The following is a 6,000-nucleotide window of genomic DNA, read 5'->3' as shown; positions in this document are numbered from 1 at the left end:
TGTATGCCTGCATGCATGCATGCATACTGATATGCCCATATAATATCTGTAATCATTTTTAAGCATGCACACGTAACGCACGTTCATACATCCAATCTATTCAAAACATTTATTATATAAATAAATCATTACATGCAAAGCTGCTGCTTGTCTGTTGCATTCACAGGGAGACCATATTGACTGCACACACGCTTGTATAACCGTTTGTATAACACTCGGCGTACTCGGCTTTCTCGGACCAACCACACTCCCCTTCGTCACAGTCCCATTCATTCGCTTTCTCTTCTTACTACTGATTTGCCCAAACATATCGCTCTCCGTCAGTGGCTATGGGTGTCCACGTGAGATGTTTGACACGCTTATGCAAGGAGACTGGCAGCGTTCTTGACCAATCACCGTGCGTTCATGGTCACGTTCGCATTTTTAAATTTAAATACGTATTAATTGGCCAATGGGAATGCGCCGTGGGAGGGGTTAGGGCGGAGTTTGAATGCAGGTCACGATGGAAAGACCCAGGACCGTTCAGCAGAGAACTGTGCCAAACGGTGACGCTGCTGCTTCAACCGAGACAGGAATATTTTCAGTTTTGCAGGACAGGACGGTCTGAGTCATTCAATCTTTAAGGAAAATCTGTTTAAGTTGTCAGGTAGGAAACATTAGTCTTGTATTCAAGGGGCTTTTGCTGACGGGGGAGCGGTAGTATAACACTCCTACTTTCCATTGACTACAATGTGAGCGATGCTCAAAAACAAGTTTGCAGTGAAAAGAGAATGATGTTCATATTGTATTACTATACATGGTCCCATATGTAATACTCGTCGATTCAGTCGTTTTGTATGCCACATATATGTATATATATATATATATATTTACATTTTTTTTTTTAAATAAAACTTTTGCGTTGCATAACTGTGTCACTGACTGGGTCATCTTCGGTCACTGTTTTAGAGTAAAATCTCACTACAGTTGTGTTCTGCTTATTTATCCTAAAACGAATAGTTATTTTAGCTAGTTATATTTGATATAACTTAAAAAGCACTCAAATATCTGAGATTACAATAACGTTTTGCTAGGAGAAATTATCAAGAAAATTGGAAAACTGTTTTCAGGTCAGGCCAGCAGTCTTAATACTAGTGTCATTTGCTTCTTCACTACTTAAAGTTAGTAAAAACCCAACATTACGTATTGTGTGGCAAATCTGATACGTCAGTGCAGACTGTATAACTCTCTCACGAGTAGAGAATCATGTATTAGATAATGTCTTGCTGTAACAACTGTTACATACTTCAGAAGGTGTTGGACTGTTGAGTGATGCTGTAATTGGTCCTCTATTGCCCACACGTTTTAGAGATGCTGTAAGGTTGACTAAACTTTTCATCATATGTGCTTTGAGTATTTGATCATTTGAACTCCTTTGCATTACACTACATCATTACATTATTGATATGCTCATAGATTGTTTGATTAAATTAAATTCTATTAATTGTTTTAATATTTGTTCATGCATTATATATATATATATATATATATATATATATATATATATATATATATATATATATATATATATACACACACTCACCTAAAGGATTATTAGGAACATCATACTAATACTGTGTTTGACCCCTTTCGCCTTCAGAACTGCCTTAATTCTACGTGGCATTGATTCAACAAGGTGCTGAAAGCATTCTTTAGAAATGTTGGCCCATATTGATAGGATAGCATCTTGCAGTTGATGGAGATTTGTGGGATGCACATCCAGGGCACGAAGCTCCCGTTCCACCACATCCCAAAGATGCTCTATTGGGTTGAGATCTGGTGACTGTGGGGGCCATTTTAGTACAGTGAACTCATTGTCATGTTCAAGAAACCAATTTGAAATGATTCGAGCTTTGTGACATGGTGCATTATCCTGCTGGAAGTAGCCATCAGAGGATGGGTACATGGTGGCCATAAAGGGATGGACATGGTCAGAAACAATGCTCAGGTAGGCCGTGGCATTTAAACGATGCCCAATTGGCACTAAGGGGCCTAAAGTGTGCCAAGAAAACATCCCCCACACCATTACACCACCACCACCAGCCTGCACAGTGGTAACAAGGCATGATGGATCCATGTTCTCATTCTGTTTACACCAAATTCTGACTCTACCATCTGAATGTCTCAACAGAAATCGAGACTCATCAGACCAGGCAACATTTTTCCAGTCTTCAACTGTCCAATTTTGGTGAGCTCTTGTAAATTGTAGCCTCTTTTTCCTATTTGTAGTGGAGATGAGTGGTACCCGGTGGGGTCTTCTGCTGTTGTAGCCCATCCGCCTCAAGGTTGTGCGTGTTGTGGCTTCACAAATGCTTTGCTGCATACCTCGGTTGTAACGAGTGGTTATTTCAGGCAAAGTTGCTCTTCTATCAGCTTGAATCAGTCGGCCCATTCTCCTCTGACCTCTAGCATCAACAAGGCATTTTCAGCCCACAGGACTGCCGCATTCTGGATGTTTTCCCTTTTCACACCATTCTTTGTAAACCCTATAAATGGTTGTGCGTGAAAATCCCAGTAACTGAGCAGATTGTGAAATACTCAGACCGGCCCGTCTGGCACCAACAACCATGCCACGCTCAAAATTGCTTAAATCACCTTTCTTTCCCATTCTGACATTCAGTTTGGAGTTCAGGAGATTGTCTTGACCAGGACCACACCCCTAAATGCATTGAAGCAACTGCCATGTGATTGGTTGATTAGATAATTGCATTAATGAGAAATTGAACAGGTGTCCCTAATAATCCTTTAGGTGAGTGTATATATATATACACACACACAGTTTTAGCATAGTGTACTGTATGTTGATTTTGAACTCGGCATGGAGGTGTTCTAAGTTATTAAAACAGACCTAGTCCTACAAGAGGTGCTCCAGATACCTTAATCTGCCTCTAATATATTGAGCACATAAACTGTGCATGTGCTTTTGAAATGCCACACTGCTTTGCTTTTAATTATTTATCTACACCTTTCTACCCTTCAAAAGTTTGCAAATGATACATTTTTGTTCTCGAAAAAATAGATGCTTTTCTTCAACTCAAATGCATTAATTTAAATGGATCAAAACACTACCCTAAACATCAGTAATGCGGGAAATGATTACTGTTTGAAATAACTGTTTTTAACAGGTTAAAATTCTATTTGATGTGGGATTTTAAAGCCCCATTTTCAGCAGTAATTACTCCAGTCAAATAATGTCACGTAATCCTTAAGAATTTTTTCTAATATGCAAATTTGATAAGAGACATTTATTTTTGTTAGAATGGCTGAAGACAGTTGTTCTACTTAAAGGGATAGTTCACCCAAAAAAATGAAAATTCCCTCATCATTTACTCACCCTCATGCCATCCCAGATGTGTTTGACTTTCTTCTGCTAAACACAAACTAAGATTTTTTACTATCTCAGCCCTGTAGGTTCTTACAATGCAAGTGAATGGAGGCCAGAACTTTGAAGGTCCAAATGCATATACATTAAACACAGCATAAAATTAATCCATCTGACTCCAGTGGTTAAATCCATGTCCTCAAAACTGATATGATAGTGTGGGTGAGAAACAGCTCAATATTTAAGTCCTTTTTAAGTCCTTAAATTCTCCTCCCTGCCCAGTAGGTGGCAAAATGCATGAAGAATGTGAATCACCAAAAACACAAGAGGAAGAATGTGAAAGTGAAGATTTGTAGTAAAAAAGGACTTGAATATGAATCTGTTTCTCACCCACACCTATCATATTGCATCTGAAGATATGGATTATGCTTTCTGGACCTTCAAAGTTCTGGCCACCATTCTTTTGCATTGTATGGACCAACAGAGCTGAGAAATTCTTCTATAAATCTTTGTTTGTGTTCAACTGAAGAAAGTCATAGACATCTGGGATGGCATGAGAGTAATTAAATTATTAATTCATTTTAATTTTTGTGCAAACTATCCTTTTAATGAAGTATGGTCATCACAACACATCATCATCTTTTAGTTGCTGAAGTATTGAGCACACAAACCGGGATAGTGAGGGAAGTGGACAGCCCAGATTTACATCAACAAAAGAACAAGTACATCAGAGTGTCCAGTTTGATAAACCAACCCATCGCAGGTCCTAAACTGGCAGCTTCAATGCCCAGGAAGTGCCAAATGCCAATTTAATGTGCAACAGTGAAGAGCAGGCTCAGGATGTTGGCATTTTATGCACACTTTCAATGTAAAAGCCACATCTGAAACTTGGGATGAAACTTTACCTGAAGATCTAGGATGAACTGACTGCTAGAATGCCTATAAGGTGTCATTTCAGCCAGTGTCAATTTAGATCAATTTAAAGCATCCATTCCTCAGTGAATACAATTATTATGTTCTTAAATAAAGATTCAAATGTCATAATGTTACCAAACTTGTGTAGTTTATGTATGTAAACATACTGACATGTACATATAATATTTGTAATATTTTTTAAGCATGCACACGTAACGCACGTTCATACATCCAATCTATTCTAAACATTTATTATATTAATAAATCATTACATGCAAAGCTGCTGCTGCTTGTCTGTCGCATTCACAGGGAGACCATATTGACTGCACACACGCTTGTATAACAGTTTGTATAACACTCGGCTTTCTCGGACCAACCTCCCTACCGTCACAGTCCCATTCATCGCTTTCTCTTCTTACTACTTTTTTTGTCCATACATATCGCACTCCGTCAGTGGCTATGGGTGTCCACGTGAGATGTTTGACACGCTTATGCAAGGAGACTGGCAGCGTTCGCGACCAATCACAGTGCGTTCATTGTCACTTCCACATTACATTTAAATGCGTATTGATTGGCCAATGGGAATGCGCCATGGGAGGGGTTAGGGCGGAGTTAGAATGCAGGTCATGCTGTTGGAAAGACCCAGGGCCGTTCAGCAGAGAACTGTGTCAAACGGTGATGCTGCAGCTTCAACCGAGACCGGAATTTCAGGAATATTTTCAGTTTTGCTGGACAGGACGGTCTGAGACATTCAATCTTTAAGGAAAGTCTGTTTAAGTTGTCAGGTAGGAAACATGATTATTGTTATCAAGGGGCTTTTGCTGACGGGGGAGTGTAGTAGTAGCCTATAACACATACTTTCCATTGACTACAATGTGATATACGCGCGCGTGCTGTGTGTGTGTGTGTGTGTGTGTGTGTGTGTGTGTGTGTGTGTGTGTGTGTGTGTGTGTGTGTGTGTGTGTGTGTGTTTAACTTGTTCCAAAACGCCACAGTTGCAAAAAATTTTTTATTAAATTATCAATAAAATATTAAATGATTAATAATTTAAACACTCATTAACCTCTAAGAACAACAGATTGGTTTTATTTATGACCTACATTGTTTAAAGTCTAAAGGTGGTAGTTATCCACACATTTATCAGTTTTAGCATAGTATACTGTATGTTGATTTTGAACTCGGCAGGGAAGAGGTGTTCTAAGGTTATTACAACAGACCTAGTCCTACAAGAGTTGCTCCAGATACCTTAATCTGCCTCTAATATATTGAGCACATAAACTGCCGCACTGCTTTGCTCTTAATTATTTATCTACACCTTTCCCTATCTCTGCTTTATAAAAAAAATAAAATAATATTTGTGTATTCATGTCATGTAAGCATACAAATAAGTTGGCACACTATTACTTCCAAATCTATTGTATGAGCTCACCAAGAGACAAATATGTGATGTATCGAACTGCACGCTCTTCATCAGACATCAGTATATAACTGAAATATAGCAAATTGAAATTGGAATTGATTTGTAATCTAATCAAAATAATGATAATGTGATGTATTGCAATATACCCAATCGTGAGGTGCATAGCAATATGTATCGTATCGTGAGGTGCCAGGCGATACCCAACCATAGTTTAACGCATACGCACTACAACTGCATTGTGATACTCTTTTAGTACAGTCAACAGCAGGGCATGCACAGACGAGGACTGATCGTGTGTTGGGAA

At 38.8% G+C, this 6,000-nt stretch overlaps 1 protein-coding gene across 1 annotated transcript in view; it reads left to right on the top strand.

The window, feature by feature from the left end:
* The first annotated feature begins 540 nt into the window (after positions 1-540).
* The window catches only part of LOC127648627 (period circadian protein homolog 2-like), a 41,301-nt gene continuing 35,841 nt past the window's right edge, over positions 541-6,000 (top strand). The window contains 1 exon segment of the mRNA XM_052133313.1: positions 541-646. The gene's annotated coding sequence lies outside the window, so the exon portion shown is untranslated.

This window comes from Xyrauchen texanus, chromosome 9, assembly GCF_025860055.1.
Source record: "Xyrauchen texanus isolate HMW12.3.18 chromosome 9, RBS_HiC_50CHRs, whole genome shotgun sequence".
Lineage (NCBI taxonomy): Eukaryota > Metazoa > Chordata > Actinopteri > Cypriniformes > Catostomidae > Xyrauchen > Xyrauchen texanus.
The sequence above is the reverse complement of the archived record's forward strand: the minus strand, read 5'-3'. Positions and strand labels throughout refer to the sequence as shown.